This window comes from Coregonus lavaretus (genome assembly GCF_964263955.1).
Source record: "Coregonus lavaretus genome assembly, chromosome: 9".
In the NCBI taxonomy this organism is placed as follows: domain Eukaryota; kingdom Metazoa; phylum Chordata; class Actinopteri; order Salmoniformes; family Salmonidae; genus Coregonus; species Coregonus lavaretus.
The window spans coordinates 56746857-56767978 of record NC_139996.1 but is presented as its reverse complement, the minus strand read 5'-3'; the positions used below and the strand labels follow the sequence as shown (position 1 = coordinate 56767978).

At 43.3% G+C, this 21122-nt stretch overlaps 1 protein-coding gene across 1 annotated transcript in view; it reads right to left on the bottom strand.

The window, feature by feature from the left end:
- Positions 1 to 20799, bottom strand: part of LOC311135002 (uncharacterized protein) — a 128476-nt gene extending 107677 nt beyond the window's left edge. The window contains exon 1 of the mRNA XM_084168806.1: positions 20654 to 20799. The gene's annotated coding sequence lies outside the window, so the exon portion shown is untranslated. The remainder of the gene's footprint in view (positions 1 to 20653) is intronic.
- Between the last annotated feature and the right edge of the window lie 323 nt (positions 20800 to 21122).

The window sequence follows — 21122 nt, the reverse complement described above, 5'->3', positions numbered from 1 at the left end:
GAGGCGTTATTAATTGTAACAGATTAAAGTTGGACTCCATGTATCCCCATTGACTCTGAATCGGACGATGAGGACCTGCTTAGACCGGACGAACCAGACCCCAACGACGAGAACAAAGGTTATCGTGTCCAGGGCCCTACTCAAGCATCAGAAGTGTATGTAATCCCATTGTTATTTATTACTTCTAATACTACTACTACATTGTATGAGTACAAAACATACATTCTAAAATATCTATTTGAGTAACTGAAGCTCAACGTAAGTTAGCGCTAGCTTAGCTTAGAGGCCCACACGCAAGTTTACTTACAATAGAACGCTATGTGTATTATTTCTTGTCACTGAATTATCACTTTAGTCAACATTCTCATAGTTCTAACTATTTATTATATATATATCTGACAAGTGTGTTTTAGTCATGATTTTCTTTTCTCTTTTGTCTTGTTTGCACAGTGAAGATGATTATAGGGGTGATGAGCCACAGCCAGAGCATCTGCCTCCTCAGCCACAGCTGCCCCTTCCTCATGCAGAGCCTCCTCTTCCTCAGCCTGGCCGCATGTCTAGACAACAGACTTTTGCTCCCCACCCTCGGCCACAGTCTTCATCGGACACTGAGTCCCCTGTAAAGAGCCCTCAACCCAAAAGAAAAGGGAAAGCTTTCTCAAAGTCAGTGCATCCAAGTAAGCGTGGTGGAGGTAGGCCTGCCACTCCAAGAGTCGGGGAGGAAGAAGAAGATAGGTGGCATAATAGAGAAGAGAATGATGAACGACCAGACCCAATCCGGTTTATGCCCACCAGAGTCCCAGGCCCCACAATCGACACCACTGTGTCATGGTCTCCCCTTTTACTCTTTCAACAGTTTTTTAGCACTTCGGTTGTCCACACAATAATTTGCAACACTAATGCAAATGCTGCCAAAAGACTGCAGTCCGGACTGAAATTGGATACCACTAACGATGAGAGATTTTAAAATTTTCCTGGCAATTCTGCTATACTCAGGGCTTGTCTCTGTACACGAGAGGGGCACCTACTGGAGGAAGGAATGGCCATTTAATTTCCGCTTCCCTGGAGACACTATGACACGAGACCGTTTTGAAGCAATCATGTGGTCACTGCACTTGAGCAAACCAGAAGACGACGAAGCCAACAACACTAAAAAAGGCACTGCAGAATATGCTATACTTTTCAAGATCAAGCCCCTGTACACTGAACTTACCAATGCCTGCAAATCACATTTCCAGCCATACCATCTCCATAGACGAAAGGATGGCGGCATCCAAGGCGACAGCAATATATGAAAGCAAAGCCAACTAAGTGGGGGTATAAATTATTTGTACTGGCTGACTCTCATACTACTTATACATGGAATGTTTTTGTTTATGAAGGCAAGTGTGTTCACACCAGGCCAGGGACTAAGCTACACTTCAGTTATGGACTTGATGCCATTCCCTTTACTTGGTGGGGGCTATACACTTTTTGTAGACAATTTATATTCTAGCCCTGCCCTTTTTGAGGAACTACGTAGAAGAAACACTGGTGCCTGTGGGACAATTAGAACGAACAGGATTGGTTTCCCACAAACCAAAAGGAACAACCTGCCAAAAAAAGCAGAAAGGGGAGATTTGCGGTGGATACGCAAAGGAAATGTATTATTTGTAAAATGGATAGACACACGTGAGGTAACCATGTGCTCCACTGTACATTAAGCATTTAGTGGACAAACTGTCAAAAGGAAAGTAAGTAAAAGAGGGTGGTGTATGGCAGACTAAAACTGTGCCCGTCCCAGATGCGGTAGCAGACTACAACCGGAGCATGGGTGGAGTGGATTTAGTCGACGCATTGATTGGATACTACAGTGTTCACCACAAGACAATGAAATGGTATAAGACTTTTCTTTTTCATTTTGTTGATATTGCTGTTGTAAATAGTTTCCTACTTCACAAAGAACTCCATAAGTACAACCCCACTAAGCTGTACACACAGAAGTTGTTCAGGGAAAAGCTACTCACAGAAATGGTGAGCTTTGCTAAACAGTCTGAAGCACAACCTCCATGACCACCACCAACATCCTGCATGCCAGAATACTATAGTGATGATGCCAGCAAAGACAGGAAGAACTGAAGGAGATGTCTGGATGTTGGCGTCCCCAAAGTGAAAACACCTGTGTACTGCAGGAAGTGCCAAGTCCCTTTGTGCCTTACATCAAAGCGTAACTGTTTCAAGGATTGGCACGACAGCAAGTTTTAGGGTAAAAAGGGTCTACATTTTGTGTGACAACCCACCCAAGGACACCATATCATTGTTTATAGTTTTGGGATGTGTGGACATTTTGTTTTTAAATTTGTTTTTTATAGTTTCTAATAAATCTGCTCAGTTTGGAGTCAAACTTTCCCATTGTATGGTTTATTTTAATGGGAACACGTATAGAGGTCTGGGAGAACATTTGAAACATCAAAACAGTTGTATTTTGATGGAATGTACACATATAGTGATATGTTAGTGAAATTAAATGACTTTTGCTGTCTGGTACCTGATAAAAGTCAAATGGCACTGATGGTGCCCAAATCTACCCAAATGTCTCCATTTGGTATTCCGCCTAAACATAATTCAACTAAAACCCCTACAACTTTGGTTTACTTTACTTTATTGGCATCAAACTACACATAAGTACTCATCAGATATTGGGCTATGGTCACATAGTGTTTAGGGGCTGCAGCTGCATAAGTCCAATAAAGCATTCCCTATAAAGCCTGAAGTTACTTTCAGGCGGAATCAAAACCTCCCAATTTATGCTGTGTTCTAGCATCATGTACACCGTAAGACCCACATTAATTATTTCACTTCAAGATACATCTCACGTGTTACCTTTCTTTTGCTACCAAGATTATGTTTATAGCCCTTGTTGTTTTGGAGATATACTCTATTCAATTTGGGCATGCATTTTCGAGGCAGGCACTTTAGCCAGGTGCCTAGTGATGAAGAGGTTAAGAGTCTGAGTTAGAGTCCCGCTCCTTGAAAGCGGCAGCTCTACTCTTTAGCTCAGTGCGGATGTTGCCTGTATTCCATGGCTTCTGGTTGGGGTATGTACGTACGGTCACTGTGGGGACGACGTCATCGATGCACTTATTGATGAAGCCAGTGACTGATGTGGTGTACTCCTCAATGCTACCAGAAGAATCCCGGAACATATTCCAGTCTGTGCTAGCAAAACAGTCCTGTAGCTTAGCATCTGCGTCATCTGACCACTTCCTCATTAACCGAGTCACTGGTGCTTCCTGCTTTAGTTCTTGCTTATAAGCAGATTCAGGAGGATATAGTTATGGTCAGATTTGCCAAATGGAAGACGAGGGAGAGCTTTGTACGTGTCTCTGTGTGTGGAGTAAAGGTGGTCGAGAGTTTTTTTTCCTCTGGTTGCACATTTAACATGCTGGTAGAAATTAGGTAGAACGGATTTAAGTTTCCCTGCATTAAAGTCCCCTGCCACCAGGAGCGCTGCCTCTGGATGAGCATTTTCCTGTTTACTTATGGCCTTATACAGCTCATTGAGTGCAATCTTAGTGCCAGCATCGGTTTGTGGTGGTAAATAGACAGCTACGAAAAATATGGTAAATAGTTTGGTCTAGAGCTTATCATGAGATACTCTACCTCAGGCGAGCAAAACCTCGAGACTTCCTTAGTATTAGATTTTATGCACCAGCTGTTGTTTACAAATATACACAGACCGCCACCCGTTGTCTTACCAGAGTCAGCTGTTCTATCCTGCCGATCTAGCGTATATCCCGCCAACTGCATGTTGTCCATGTTATCATTCAGCCACGACTCGGTGAAACATAAGATATTACAGTTTTTAATGTCCAGTTGGTAGGATAACCTTGATCTTAGGTTGTCTAATTTAGTTTCAAATGATTGAACGTTGGCCTGTAGGATTGATGGAAGAGGCAGATTATTCGCTCGCCGTCGGATCCTTACAAGGCACCCCGACCTACGTCCACGGTATCTCTGTCTCTTTCTCATGCGAATGATGGGGATTTGGGCCTTGTCGGGTGTCTGTAGAATATCCTTTGCATCCGACTCGTTGAAGAAAAAATCTTCATCCATTACGAGATGAGTAATCGCTGTCCTGATATCCAGAAGGTATTTTTGATCATAAGAGACAGTGGCAGAAAAATTATGTACAGAATAAATTACAAATAAGACGAAAATACACACATAATTGTACAATTGGTTAGAGAGCTGTAAAACGGCAGCCCTCTTCTCCGGCGCCATTCATTTGGTACGACCAGAGTTTTTAATGTAAAAAATATATATATTTTATTGTCGTCTCAAAAATGCAGAGAGAAGCTCAGTCTAAGAGAAAAAATGGTTTTCATTTATTTAACAGAAGTTGTAGTTGACAGTCACTCAAAATGAGGGATCGTCCAGTGAAAAACAAAAGATATACACTGCTCAAAAAAATTAAGGGAACACTAAAATAACACATCCTAGATCTGAATGAATGAAATAATCTTATTAAATAATTTTTTCTTTACATAGTTGAATGTGCTGACAACAAAAATCACACAAAAATTATCAATGGAAATCAAATTTATCAACCCATGGAGGTCTGGATTTGGAGTCACCCTCAAAATTAAAGTGGAAAACCACACTACAGGCTGATCCAACTTTGATGTAATGTCCTTAAAACAAGTCAAAATGAGACTCAGTAGTGTGTGTGGCCTCCACGTGCCTGTATGACCTCCCTACAACGCCTGGGCATGCTCCTGATGAGGTGGCGGATGGTCTCCTGAGGGATCTCCTCCCAGACCTGGACTAAAGCATCCGCCAACTCCTGGACAGTCTGTGGTGCAACGTGGCGTTGGTGGATGGAGCGAGACATGATGTCCCAGATGTGCTCAATTGGATTCAGGTCTGGGGAACGGGCGGGCCAGTCCATAGCATCAATGCCTTCCTCTTGCAGGAACTGCTGACACACTCCAGCCACATGAGGTCTAGCATTGTCTTGCATTAGGAGGAACCCAGGGCCAACCGCACCAGCATATGGTCTCACAAGGGGTCTGAGGATCTCATCTCGGTACCTATATGGCAGTCAGGCTACCTCTGGCGAGCACATGGAGGGCTGTGCGGCCCCCCAAAGAAATGCCACCCCACACCATGACTGACCCACCGCCAAACCGGTCATGCTGGAGGATGTTGCAGGCAGCAGAACATTCTCCACGGCGTCTCCAGACTCTGTCACGTCTGTCACATGTGCTCAGTGTGAACCTGCTTTCATCTGTGAAGAGCACAGGGCGCCAGTGGCGAATTTGCCAATCTTGGTGTTCTCTGGAAAATGCCAAACGTCCTGCACGGTGTTGGGCTGTAAGCACAACCCCCACCTGTGGACGTCGGGCCCTCATACCACCCTCATGGAGTCTGTTTCTGACCGTTTGAGCAGACACATGCACATTTGTGGCCTGCTGGAGGTCATTTTGCAGGGCTCTGGCAGTGCTCCTCCTGCTCCTCCTTGCACAAAGGCGGAGGTAGCAGTCCTGCTGCTGGGTTGTTGCCCTCCTACGGCCTCCTCTACGTCTCCTGATGTACTGGCCTGTCTCCTGGTAGCGCCTCCATGCTCTGGACACTACGCTGACAGACACAGCAAACCTTCTTGCCACAGCTCGCATTGATGTGCCATCCTGGATGAGCTGCACTACCTGAGCCACTTGTGTGGGTTGTAGACTCCGTCTCATGCTACCACTAGAGTGAAAGCACCGCCAGCATTCAAAAGAGACCAAAACATCAGCCAGGAAGCATAGGAACTGAGAAGTGGTCTGTGGTCACCACCTGCAAAACCAGTCCTTTATTGGGGGTGTCTTGCTACTTGCCTATAATTTCCACCTGTTGTCTATTCCATTTGCACAACAGCATGTGAAATGTATTGTCAATCAGTGTTGCTTCCTAAGTGGACAGTTTGATTTCACAGAAGTGTGATTGACTTGGAGTTATATTGTGTTGTTTAAGTGTTCCCTTAATTTTTTTGATCAGTGTATTATACTCCAACTTATAACTTCTTTAAATGTTGAATATTTGAGACCATGTATATATTCATATTTTACTCTTCCTTGCTTTTTTTAGGAGGTCAATTTAACAATCACATTTAAAAAAAAACAATTTAACGTTATTTAGCGACATACCCTGAAAGTGCATAGGTAACACACAAGGGAACATAAAAAGTGTTTCAAATTGTTTAATAAATCCCTTTTCTAATTTTTTCACATTTGAAATCCTTATACGTCATCGACCCTAATAATATGCATGTCAATTTCTCCTGGCTCAAAGTCGATGAGAGATTTACTTAATAACTACTTGTATTTGTGAGAGGTATTGACATGTTGGATGCACCAAGCTGTCTGTTTGAACTACACAGCTTGGACACCCATGCATACCCTACAACACATGCCACCAGAGGTCTCTTCACAGTCCCCAAGTCCAGAACAGACTATGGGAGTCGCACAGTACTACATGGAACTCTATTCCACATCAAGTAACTCATGCAAGCAGTAAAATTAGATTTAAAAAACAGATAAATACACCTTATGGAACAGTGGGGAATGTGAAGCAACAAACATAGGCACAGACATGCATACACACACAATAACATATGCACTATACACACACGTACACATGGATTTTGTGTTGTAGATATGTGGTAGTAGATAGAGTAGGGGCCTGAGGGCACACAATGAGTTGTGAAATCTGTTGTGAATGTATTGTAATGTTTTAAAATTTGTGTCTGCCTTAATTTAGCTGGACCCCAGGAAGAGTAGCTGCTGCCTTGGCGAGGTGTGATAGGCTATCTAGGATTCATAGTTTAGACTTTGAATTGACCAGCAACGAAACAGAAACGGCAGAAATGCTTTGAAAACAGCTACTGCAGCATAAATGACTATAAATGTGTTCATAAGCGAATATTTTTTATTCACAAATGCAAGTGAAATGCTCGCACTGTGGAGCCCTGACCACCCGCCAACGTGGCTAGTGAAACAGACATCTTACCCACTAATGTCAAAATCTACCCGCATTTGGCAGGTGGTGGGTGTTAATTTTAGGGCCTGTTCACATCTGTGGTGAATAATAACACTGGGGTGGTAAGTGACAGAGATCCTCTGACTGGTGTCCATTGTTCTATCACACATCACTACACCAGACAGTTCATATTAGCCCAGTCTGAAGCCCCTCTCTTTTCCATAAATATGTATAAGGGAACTCCAGTGAGATGCCTCTAGGGTAGTAGAAGCTCCACAAATGGCATGACATGACATACAGGCCGGTTAGTGACCTACTTCTGGAGACGGAAGCATATACGGTGTGTGTGTGATGTGTGTGTCCGTTGTGACGGCCCTGAATTTGTCTGAACCGTCTCAGTGCTTCTCCTGCCGATGGGGCACTTCCCCTTTAATTCCCTATTAAATAGCCAGCAATGGATGCGCAAAAATGGGTTGTGACGGTGGTGCGAATGAGGACGTGTTCAACCCTCAGTTACGAAGCCTCTTTACTCTGTTTGTTTTGTTGTATTTTTAAAAAAAAAGTGTGCTTTGTACCCTTGTCTCAAGTTTAACCAAGATCGGATCCACTAATTTCTTCCTTTGGACTACACATCTTTTTTATTTCACCTTTATTTAACAAGGTAAGCCAGTTGAGAACAAGTTCTCATTTACAACTGCGACCTGGCCAAGATAAAGCAAAGCATGCGATAAAAACAACAACACAGAGTTACATATGGGGTAAACATAAAGTCAAAAATACAACAGAAAATATATATACAGTGTGTGCGAATGTAGTAAGTTATGGAGGTAAGGCAATAAATAGGCCATAGTGCAAAATAGTTACAATTTCATATTAACACTGGAATGATAGATGTGCAAAAGATGATGTGCAAATAGAGATACTGGGGTGCAAATTAGCAAAATAAATAACAGTATGGGGATGAGGTAGTTGGGTGGGCTAATTTCAGAATGGCTGTGTACAGGTGTTTCTTTGTGGCCTTTCTCCGCTGGAGATCTGTTGGCAGATTGGATTGTCTGACTGACCACAACTTTTTTGCATAAGGTATTTCATTTGTTTTAGTGTGATTTATTCTGTGTTGATTTATGTGGTCAGTTGTAGTTGAAGACTACTGAGATTTGATACTCACTACACTCATTTACCGGGCTGGACACTTTTTAGGCCCGAGGTAAGGGACATTTACCAATGAACCAAGGATGTTATTGTTTTGTGACTTATTGATTGTGTGATTATTATAATAATACAACAAACGCAAAAGAACAGTGGTTTTGAAGTTATTTCCAATGTTTTAAGGGTTTCTGAAAATGGTATTTCCATACTGACTTTTACACAAGTCCTTTGTATTGGTGTAGTCTTGACGGACTGGACGGGACTCATTCCCTCTCAAACAGGAGAAATCTATATTTTCTCTGGTAGGCACAATCTACCTGGCACCCATAACAAACGATAACCTCAAGTCAAAACAGCTACAACATGTGTTAAGGGAAGGCTGGTATGGCCAAGATGCTGGCTTTCACCCATACAATCCCACCCATTTAATTAACAAGGCAGATGCACTTGCTCAATTACACCCATCACAACAAAACATAAATTTACATAAAATGCAGGTTAAATAGCCCAATAATAAAGTTTATGTAGGATGACAAAATTATTGTTTACTTTTTGGTACGTCTATTCCACTTGATTCAGCCCTCCCCACCACACCATCTTTGTCAAATGCTAAAGGAAGTAAGCCCATTCACCAACCACCCAAAACAACACATCCGTTTCCTGTGCTGGTCTTCAGCTCAGGTTCAACAGAATGAAAACAAGCAGAGTATGGCCAATTATAGCAGAGATACTCTTGACTCACAGTCACACACAATGACAAGAACCAATGCCATTTATAGACAACCAAAGATCTCACACTCACACACAGAGAGAGACAGACGCTTTCAGTTTATTTAGTCTAGTCTTGCTAGCTGTAGCCTACAGTACAGTCCATTGACGGATTGGAATCGTTGACGTTGGTAGGCTAAACAGCGCTCATTTCAAACCAGTGTGTTGTGAACAACGTTAGCCTGAGCAACAATAGTGGAATCGGCAGTTTGCCTTCAAAATAAAAGTCCCCCATTGAAACTGATGCAAACGGATAAAAATAGTGGAATCATGCCATAATTGGACTAGATAATGATAAACAAGTTGGAATGTTATATAAATTCAGCAAAATACTATTAGTAAATATGTTGAAAATCTCACTGTGGATGTATTTGAAATCAAATTTGCATTGGGGGCATAGCCTACTTATATGCACTGTACAGCCTAACCTATGGATTATGCACTCATGGTATACAGTTAAGCAACATTAGCAGAGTAAACTCCACGGTGAAGGAAGTTTGATGAACTTCACCAACAGTGACTTTCAGCATGCATGTAGGGAAGGGCACTCAACTTGTACTATACTACCTCGGATGACTTGTGATTGGCTAAAATAAATGGATAATAAGATTAACTGTATTGTTAGATTTCAGTGCAGCCTTTGATGTTATTGATCATAATTTGCTTTACATCACCAACATCACCTGCCATCCAGGACCTGTATACCAGGCGGTGTCAGAGGAAGGCACAAAAAATTGTCAAAGACTCCAGCCACCCTAGTCATAGACTGTTCCCTCTGGTACCGCATGGCAAGCGGTACCGGAGCGCCAAGTCTAGGTCCAAAAGGCTTCTAAACAGCTTCTACTCCCAAGCCATAAGACTCCTGAACAGCTAATCAAATGGCTACCAGGACTATTTGCATTGTCCCCTCCCCCCCCCCTCTTTAACGCTGCTGCTACTCTCTGTTTAGTATCTATGCATAGTAACTTTGTACATATTACCTCAATTACCTCGACTAACCTGTGCCCCCGCATATTGACTCTGTACCGGTACCCCCTGTATATAGCCTTGCTACTGTTATTTTACTGCTGCTCTTTACATTTTCTTATTTTTATTTATCAATTTTTTACTTAACACTTCTTTTTCTTAAAACTGCATTGTTGGTTAAGGGATTTTAAGTAAGCATTTCACTATAAGGTGTTGTATTCGGCACATGTGACAAATACCATTTTCTTTGACCTGGCGCCGACAAAGATGTTGGCCTCGCGACTAGCTCTAAGGAAACTTGCGGTATTTTGTTTTTTTATGTATTATTTTGTACATTATTTGCTCAGAAAGTGTTTTGTATCATTACAAATAGCCAGAAAAAACTATTGGATATTAGAGCGGCGGTAACTCACCAGCATTACGACCAGGAATACGACTTTCCCGAAGCAGATCCTTTGTTTGCTCTCCCCAGGGCAATTGAACTGATTCCAGCGGCTGACCCAAAACATCGCCGGCGGAGGAGAGGCACTCGGAGCGGCCTGCTGGTTCGATTTAGGAGGCGCGCACACCACCCACCGCTTCCAAGTATATTACTTGCTAATGTTCAGTCTTTGGATAACAAAGTCGACGAGCTCAGGGCAAGGATTTCTTTCCAGAGAGACATCAAGGCCTGTAACATATTTTGTTTCATGGAAACATGGCTCTATGGAGATATTCTGTCGAAATCAGTCCAGCCAGATGGGTTCTCAGTTCATCGCACAGACAGAAATAAATATCTCTCCGGGAAGCAGAAGGGTGTAGGTATGTGTTTCATGATTAACGACTCATGGTGTAATTGTAGTAACATACAGGAACTCAAGTCCTTTTGTTCACCCGACCTAGAATACCTCACAATCAAATGCCGACCGTATTATCTCCCAAGATAATTTTCTTCAGTTATAGTCACGGCCGTGTATATGCCCCCCCTCAAGCTGATACCACGACGGCCCTCAAAGAACTTCACTGGACTTTATGTAAACTGGAAACCATTATATTCTGAGGCTGCATTTATTGTAGACGGGGATTTTAACAAAGCAAATATGAGGACTAGGCTGCCGTAATTCTATCAACATATCGACTGTTGTATTTGGGCTGCTAAAATCCTCGACCATTGCAATTCGAACTTCCGGGGTGGCTACAAGGCCCTCCCCCGCCCTCCTTTCGGCAAATCTGACCACGACTCCATTTTGCTCCTCCCTTCCTATAGGCAAAATATCAAACAGGAAGTACCCGTGCTAAGGACTATTCAACGCTGGTCTGACCAATCGGAATCCACACTTCAAGATTGCTTTGATCAAGCGGATTCGAATATGTTCCGGGTAGTTTACGAAAATAATTTAGACGAATACACTGAAACGGTGACTGAGTTTATCAGGAAGTGCATAGATGTTTTGCCCACTGTTACTATTAAAACCTACCCTAACCAGAAACCGTGGATAGATGGCCGCATTCGCGCAAAATTGAAAGCGTGAACCACCGCATTTAACATTTACATTTTAGTCATTTAGCAGACGCTCTTATCCAGAGCGACTTACAGTTAGTGAGTGCAAATATTACAGTGAGGGAAAAAAGTATTTGATCCCCTGCTGATTTCGTACGTTTGCCCACTGACAAAGAAATGATCAGTCTATAATTTTAATGATAGGTTTATTTGAACAGTGAGAGACAGAATAACAACAAAAAAATGTTATATATTGATTTGCATTTTAAATGAGGGAAATAAGTATTTGACCCCTCTACAAAACATGATTTAGTACTTGGTGGCAAAACCCTTGTTGGCAATCACAGAGGTCAGATGTTTCTTGTAGTTGGCCACTCAGGAGGGATTTTGTCCCACTCCTCTTTGCAGATCTTCTCCAAGTCATTAAGGTTTCGAGGCTGACGTTTGGCAACTCGAACCTTCAGCTCCCTCCACAGATTTTCTATGGGATTAAGGTCTGGAGACTGGCTAGGCCACTCCAGGACCTTAATGTGCTTCTTCTTGAGCCACTCCTTTGTTGCCTTGGCCGTGTGTTTTGGGTCATTGTCATGCTGGAATACCCATCCACAACCCATTTTCAATGCCCTGGATGAGGGAAGAAGGTTCTCACCCAAGATTTGACGGTACATGGCCCCGTCCATCGTCCCTTTGATGCGGTGAAGTTGTCCTGTCCCCTTAGCTGAAAAACACCCCCAAAGCATAATGTTTCCACCTCCATGTTTGACGGTGGGGATGGTGTTCTTGGGGTCATAGGCAGCATTCCTCCTCCTCCAAACACAGCGAGTTGAGTTGATGCCAAAGACCTCGATTTTGGTCTCATCTGACCACAACACTTTCACCCAGTTCTCCTCTGAATCATTCAGATGTTCATTGGCAAATTTCAGACTGGCATGTATATGTGCTTTCTTGAGCAGGGAGACCTTGCGGGCGCTGCAGGATTTCAGTCCTTCACAGCGTAGTGTGTTACCAATTGTTTTCTTGGTGAATATGGTCCCAGCTGCCTTGAGATCATTGACAAGATGCTCCCGTGTAGTTCTGGGCTGATTCCTCACCGTTCTCATGATCATTGCAACTCCAAGAGGTGAGATCTTGCATGGAGCCCCAGGCCGAGGGAGATTGACAGGTCTTTTGTGTTTCTTCCATTTGCGAATAATCGCACCAACTGTTGTCACCTTCTCACCAAGCTGCTTGGCGATGGTCTTGTAGCCCATTCCAGCCTTGTGTAGGTCTACAATCTTGTCCCTGACATCCTTGGAGAGCTCTTTGGTCTTGGCCATGGTGGAGAGTTTGGAATCTGATTGATTGATTGCTTCTGTGGACAGGTGTCTTTTATATAGGTAACAAGCTGAGATTAGGAGCACTCCCTTTAAGAGTGTGCTCCTAATCTCAGCTCGTTACCTGTATAAAAGACACCTGGGAGCCAGAAATCTTTCTGATTGAGAGGGGGTCAAATACTTATTTCCCTCATTAAAATGCAAATCAATTTATAACATTTTTGACATGCGTTTTTCTGGATTTTTTTGTTGTTATTCTGTCTCTCACTGTTCAAATAAACCTACCATTAAAATTATAGACTGATCATTTCTTTGTCAGTGGGCAAACGTACAAAATCAGCAGGGGATCAAATACTTTTTTCCCCTCACTGTGTATATATATATATTTTTTTTTTTTATATACTGGCCCCCGTGGGAATCGAACCCACAACCCTGGCGTTGCAAACGCCATGCTCTACCAACTGAGCTACATCCCTGCCGGCCATTCCCTCCTCTACCCTGGACGACGCTGGGCCAATTGTGCGCCGCCCCATGGGTCTCCCGGTCGCGGCCGGCTATGACAGAGCCTGGATTCGAACCAGGATCTCTAGTGGCACAGCTAGCACTGCGATGCAGTGCCTTAGACCACTGCGCCACTCATGGCAATGTGACTGGGAATATGGCAGAATACAAACAGTGTAGCTACTCACTCCACAAGGCAATTAAACTGGCAAAACATCAGTATAGAGTCACAATTAAATGGCTCAGACACAAGACTTATATGGCAGGGTCTAGAGACAATCAAGGACTACAAAAGGAAAACCAGCCACGTCGCCGATACCGACGTCTCGCTTCCAGACAAGCTAAAAACCTCCTTCCCCCGCTTTGAGGATAACACAGTGCCACCGACACGGCCCACTACCAAGGATTAGCCGACGTGAGTAAGACATTTAAGCATGTTGATCCCCGCAAGGCTGCCGTCCCAGACGGCATCCCTAGCCGCGTCCTCAGAGCATGCGCAGACCAGCTGGCTGGTGTGTTTACAGACATATTCAATCTCTCCCTATCCCAGTCTGCTGTCCCCATATGCTTCAAGATGGCCACCATTGTTCCTGTACCCAAGAAAGCAAAGGTAACTGAACTAAATGACTATTGCCCCGTAGCACTCTACCTCTGTCATCATGAAGTGCTTTGAGAGACTAGTCAAGGATCATATCACCTCTACCTTACCTGTCACCCTAGACCCACTTCAATTTGCTTACCGCCCCAATAGATCCACAGACGATGCAATCGCCATCACACTGCACTATCCCATCTGGACAAGAGGAATACCTATGTAAGAATGCTGTTCATTGACTATAGCTCAGCATTCAACACCATAGTACCCTCCAAGCTCATCATTAAGCTTGAGGCCCTGGGTCTGAACCCCGCCCTGTGCAACTGGGTCTTGGACTTCCTGACGGGCCGCCCCCAGGTGGTGAAGGTAGGAAACAACATCTCCACTTGGCTGATCCTCAACACTGGGGCTCCACAAGGGTGCGTACTCAGCCCCCTCCTGTACTCCCTGTTCACCCATGACTGCGTGGCCAAGCACGCCTCCAACTCAATCATCAAGTTTGCAGACGACACAACAGTAGTAGGCTTGATTACCAACAATGATGAGACAGCCGACAGGGAGGAGGTGAGGGCTCTGGGAGTGTGGTGCCAGGAAAATTACCTCTCACTCAACGTCAACAAAACAAAGGACATGATCGTGGACTTCAGGAAACAGCAGAGGGTGCACACCCCTATCCACATCGACGGGACTGCAGTGGAGAAGGTGGAAAGCTTCAAGTTCCTTGGCGTACACATCACTGACAAACTGAAAATGGTCCACCCACGCAGACAGTGTGGTGAAGAAGGCGCAACAGAGCCTCTTCAACCTCAGGAGGCTGAAGAAATTTGGCTTGGCACCTAAAACCCTCACAAACTTTTACAGATGCACTATTGAGAGCATCCTGTCGGGCTGTATCACCGCCTGGTACAGCAACTGCACCGCCCGCAACCGCAGGGCTCTCCAGAGGGTGGTGCGGTCTGCCGAACGCATTACCGGGGGCAAACTACAAGCCCTCCAAGACACCTACAGCACCCGATGTCACAGGAAGGCCAAAAAGATCATCAAGGACATCAACCACCCAAGCCACTGCCTGTTCACCCCGCTATCATCCAGAAGGCGAGGTCAGTACAGGTGCATCAAAGCTGGGACCGAGAGAATGAAAAACTGCTTTTATCTCAAGGCCATCAGACTGTTAAATAGCCATCACTAGCACATTAGAGGCTGCTGCTGCCTATTGAAATCACTGGCCACTAGTCACTTTAATAATATTTACATATCTTGCATTACTCATCTCATATGTATATACTGTATTCAATAATATTCTACTGTATCTTAGTCCATGCCTCTGTCACTGCTTGTCCATATATGTATACATTCTTAAATTCCATTCCTTACTTAGATTTGTGTGTATTGGGTATATGTCGTGAAATTGTTAGATATTACTTGTTAGATATTACTGCACTGACAGAGCTAGAAGCACAAGCATTTCGGTACACCCGCAATAACATCTGCTAAACACGTGTACAGTGGCTTGCGAAAGTATTCACCCCCCTTGGCATTTTTCCTATTTTGTTGCCTTACAACCTGGAATTCAAATGGATTTTGGGGGGTTTGTAGCATTTGATTTACACAACATGCCTACCACTTTGAAGATGCAAAATAATTTTTTGGGTGAGACAAACAAAAAATAAAACAAAAAAACAGAAAACTTGAGCGTGCATAACTATTCACCCCCCCCAAAGTCAATACATTGTAGAGCCACCTTTGGCAGCAATTACAGCTGCAAGTCTCTTGGGGTATGTCTTTATAAGCTCGGCACATCTAGCCATTGGGATTATTTCCCATTCGTCAAGGCAAAACTGCTCCAGCTCCTTCAAGTTGGATGGGTTCCGCTGGTGTACAGCAATCTTTCAGTCATACCACAGATTCTCAATTGGATTGAGATCTGGGCTTTGACTAGGGCATTCCAAGACATTTAAACGTTTCCCCTTAAACCACTCGAGTGTTGCTTTAGCAGTATGCTTAGGGTCATTGTCCTGCTGGAAGGTGAACCTCCGTCCCAGTCTCAAATCTCTGGAAGATCTACATTCCAGTTATGGTTTTCATATGCACATTTTAATATAATTTATAATAACATATATTACCAACTATGTAAAAATAGCCCACATAAAGCCAACAAATAAAAACATTTCAGCCTGCAAGTACAAAATATCCTGATAAAAACAAATAACCAATCAATTCAATTGGCTACACATGGCCTGTCTGCAAAAAACTTGAAACATTGTATCAACTATTAACTGGGTCCAGCCCGAAGCTTGTGCTAGCGAACTTGCAACATTGTATAAAATATTTTGGGCCCTCAGAGGTTCCCAGCCAGTGAGCTCGGCACAGACACAGCTGTAGGCTACTTGTGCAAGGGATAAGAAGCAGTGCTGGACTTGGGCAGGAGCTCTGCACCTCAAATGTTCTACTGCTTGAGCTCCTGTTCCTCTTATAGAATATTAGCTCAAAAGTATTGTGGAGCGCCTGCACCTAAATGTAAACAGTACCAGAACCCAAAATGAGTACCGGAACATATTTCAGTCCAAGTCAAGCACTGATAAGAAGTAATCAGGTAGGCCTATTTTATGAAGTTTCCACTGGATCAGAACATGTTTCCCTTTCACAATGAGTGGTTATCGAAAGGGAGAGCTGGAAAGACTTTTGAAATACATTGAGGAACTATTCTAATTGTCAATGGATGTAAAAACAGACTTCTGTTGCTTGCCGACAATGAGAACGGCAAGACTGGAATAATAACATTGAATGCATTAAAATAAATAATCTTAACCAAAGTCAAACATTGTAGATTAGAAAGTATAATAATTAACGGTAAATGTACTACTGGTGATATACAGTGAGGGAAAAAAGTATTTGATCCCCTGCTGATTTTGTACGTTTGCCCACTGACAAAGACATGATCAGTCTATAATTTTAATGGTAGGTTTATTTGAACAGTGAGAGACATAATAACAACAAAAAAATCCAGAAAAACACATGTCAAAAATGTTATAAATTGATTTGCATTTTAATGAGGGAAATAAGTATTTGACCCCTCTGCAAAACATGAATTAGTACTTGGTGGCAAAACCCTTGTTGGCAATCACAGAGGTCAGACGTTTCTTGTAGTTGGCCACCAGGTTTGCACATATCTCAGGAGGGATTTTGTCCCACTCCTCTTTGCAGATCTTCTCCAAGTCATGAAGGTTTCTAGGCTGACGTTTGGCAACTCGAACCTTAAACTCCCTCCACAGATTTTCTATGGGATTAGGGTCTAGAGACTGGCTAGGCCACTCCAGGACCTTAATGTGCTTCTTCTAGACCCACCCCTTTGTTGCCTTGGCCGTGTGTTTTGGGTCATTGTCATGCTGGAATACCCATCCACAACCTATTTTCAATGCCCTGGCTGAGGGAAAGAGGTTCTCACCCATGATTTGACGGTCCATCGTCCTTTTGATGCGGTGAAGTTGTCCTGTCCCCTTAGCAGAAAAACACCCCCAAATCATAACGTTTCCACCTCCATGTTTGACGGTGGGGATGGTGTTCTTGGGGTCATAGGCAGCATTCCTCCTCCACCAAACACGGCGAGTTGAGTTGATGCCAAAGAGCTCCATTTTGGTCTCATCTGACCACAACACTTTCACCCAGTTCTCCTTTGAATCATTCAGATGTTCATTGGCTAACTTCAAATGGGCATGTATATGTGCGTTCTTGAGCAGGGGGACCTTGCGGGCGCTGCAGGATTTCAGTCCTTCACGGCGTAGTGTGTTACCAATTGTTTCTTGGTGATTATGGTTCCAGCTGCCTTGAGATCATTGACAAGATCCTCCCGTGTAGTTCTGGGCTGATTCCTCACCGTTCTCATGATCATTGCAACTCCACGAGGTGAGATCTTGCATGGAGCCCCAGGCCGAGGGAGATTGACAGTTATTTTGTGTTTCTTCCATTTGCGAATAATCGCACCAACTGTTGTCACCTTCTCACCAAGCTGCTTGGCGATGGTCTTGTAGCCCATTCCAGCCTTGTGTAGGTCTACAATCTTGTCCCTGACATCATTGGAGAGCTCTTTGGTCTTGGCCATGGTGGAGAGTTTGGAATCTGATTGATTGCTTCTGTGGACAGGTATCTTTTATACAGGTAACAAACTGAGATTAGGAGCACTCCCTTTAAGAGTGTGCTCCTAATCTCAGCTCGTTACCTGTATAAAAGACACCTGGGAGCCAGATATCTTTCTGATTGAGAGGGGGTCAAATACTTATTTCCCTCATTAAAATGCAAATCAATTTATAACATTTTTGACATGCGTTTTTCTGGATTTTTGTTGTTGTTATTCTGTCTCTCACTGTTCAAATAAACCTAACATTAAAATTATAGACTGATCATTTCTTTGTCAGTGGGCAAACGTACAAAATCAGCAGGGGATCAAATACTTTTTTCCCTCACTGTATGTAATAGGGAATTGATATACACTAACAATCAAACGCAAACAATTCACAATGAAGTTATGAAACAATGAATGTGCACAAATTGGTGGGAAAGAGCGCATTCTGGAGAGAGAAGTGCATTGTGCATCTGGGCGCATGGTCAATCAGACTTCTGCATTGGCCATGCAGCATTTACGGTGATATGGCCTCAGTAGAAGTCAGGGCATTCATACTTCTTGGCTTCACGGAGCAGTGCAGAGCTGTTGTCAAGGAAGTGAGTTTGTGTTTATACAGGATGTACCGCTCCCACCTACCCTCAACCAATCATGTCAATGTGGAGCTATACAGAGCCCTCCGTATTATTACAAAATTTGGGAGGCGCGTGGCGATGCGGTACGGAGCTCGATTTGGCCTCTGCATGCCTCTAGACGCTCCACAATTGCATCACACTCTCCATATGGAGCCTCCGACCACATTTTCGGATCAAGCATAAATTGGCTTTTAGTCTAGGCCTCCACAATGGATTAGTTCACTGAGATAGGCGCAAATATATATATTTGTTACTGCTCGACTAAAACAAATCTCAGCCTAACGACCAAACCATCGACCAGTCGACTAATTGGGGTCAGCCCTAGTATGCTGATGATTGCACACTACACATCAGCACCTACAGCCAGTGAGCTCACTGACTCATAGCAAGGAATTGTAGTCAGTGTCAGAATGGGTAATTAACAATAAACTGGTCTTAAATACATCTAAAACCAAAAGCATTGTATTTGGTTCAAAGCATTCTCTTGACCTTGACCTCAGTTGAAGAAGTTGAACTCCTAGGATTAACATTGGATAGTCAGTTATCATGGTCAAGACATATTGACAAAGTTGTTGTGAAGATGGGGAGGGGTATGTCTGTTATAAAAATATGTTCTGAGCTTGACACAAAGATCAACTGTACTAGTTGTTCATGCTCTGATCTTGTCCCATCTTGATTACTGTCCGGTAATATGGTCAAGCACAGCAAAGAAAGACCTAGCAAAGTTGAAGCTGGCTCCAAAAAGAAGCAGCTCGCCTTGCCCTTAACAGCACACAGAACTAACATCAACAAATGTACTACGTCTCTTCTAGTCTTTTTAAGGGACATTTGTGTGTTTAAAATGCCTAACCTCTTGTATCATCTATTTACATACACTTCAGACAGACATACATACATACCCCACCAGACACGCCACTATGGGTTTCTTCCCTGTACCCAAACCAAAAACAGATTTAATGCGTCACTCAGTTATGTATAGAGCCATGTCATCGTGGAATGCTCTGCCATCAGAGGTTACTCAGGTATAAAGCAAGTTTAGCTTTAAAAAACATATTGTATCATGGTGCCTCTCCTCTTTCTAAAGTTAAAATGTAACTGTATATAAGAATATGTTTACATGAAAAGTGTGTAAATAGTATTTTTGTTGTCCCTTGGTGTCTTTCCAATCTAACTTATTTATTTTTAATTTAAAATGATGTATTTTCTAAGATGTTTTATTTATTTATTTGATTTCCTTGTCTATAACTGTTCTGTACTTTGTCACGTACAGAATTTGTACTATGTGGACACAAGGAAAAGTAACTGAACTAAACCAACTGCGTGGAGCCGAGAACAGGCATTGTGGAATTTAGCTACATCGATTCAGTCAATACTTTAAAAAATGTAAATTACGACACGCCCACCTTGTACCTATGTTTGTCCTTTGTAGTTGCATGCCTTTTGTTTTCTGAAATCGATACTTTTATAAACGTTAATCAACTACAACCACCGACTGTTCGCTCATTGCTGTTGCGCTAAAATGGCAACTCAGCGCAAATGCGCATGTGGCAATTGAATCTCAAAAAGGAAACAGGCGATGGTGGTATTTGATTAACGTTTATTGAAAAAGTATGTTTTTCAGCTTACAAAAAAAGGCTCGCAAGTACAGAGGACAAACATAGGTACGAGCTGGGCGTTTCATTATTTAAATGTTGTTAAGTATTGACCTTGGGAGAATCGATGTAGTCGGAGCTAGAGTCCACAAAGCCCGGTATCGGCTCCACGCAGTTGGTAAAGTTAATCAGAAACTTCCTTCACTCCAGTCCGCTACTAGCAACATATTATGCCATCAAGACAAGACAATCAAAATAACTTAGCTGGACAAGGAGCCACAAATAGCATGTTCCGCTCCAAAAAGAAAACACTTCCTCAGTGAAAAACAACGCTTTTGTTCTTTATCAACTCTAGCGTGTGACAAATTAGATAGCTAATGTAATGAGGCTAGCTAGCAATGTCATTTCAATATCCACAATGCGAACACTCACAGCATCATGGTCACAAAGGCAGGACCACAAGCCTCCTGGCTGGCTGTCGCTCGCGCTAATGTTAGCTAGCTAACAAACTCAATCAAACAGGGCACAAATACCGTACCTTTTTAGGGTGACTCTCCTGCGCTGTCCAGTCAGTAAGAGAATCCTCTCTTCTCATTCTTTACTCGCCCATAGACTGTTGAGCCGAGATAGCTATCACCCAGACAACTGCGATAGTTTGCTGACTGCCCAGTCTATTGAACGGCTGCTGCTCTCCCTCCCTCTCTTTCGAAAGATGCATTGCCACGAGCTTGCAGCTGTCTCGATGCCAGCAGTGACAGAATGGAGCACGCGCAGCAGCGGCAGGAGGCGCTCAAAGGATAAAAATATGGCACACACACGACAAGCAAGGGGTTTTAGGAAAGACAAATGAGGTGAAAGGTTTTGTCTTCTAGGTTACTTCCCACGGTATCATAATTACTCAGGTGGATATAATAGTACATGATAGATACATGGTTAATGGATTTCTCACAAAATGCGCACGATAGAGCAGTGATAAACGTGACGGGGACGGGCTAGTATAGCTACAA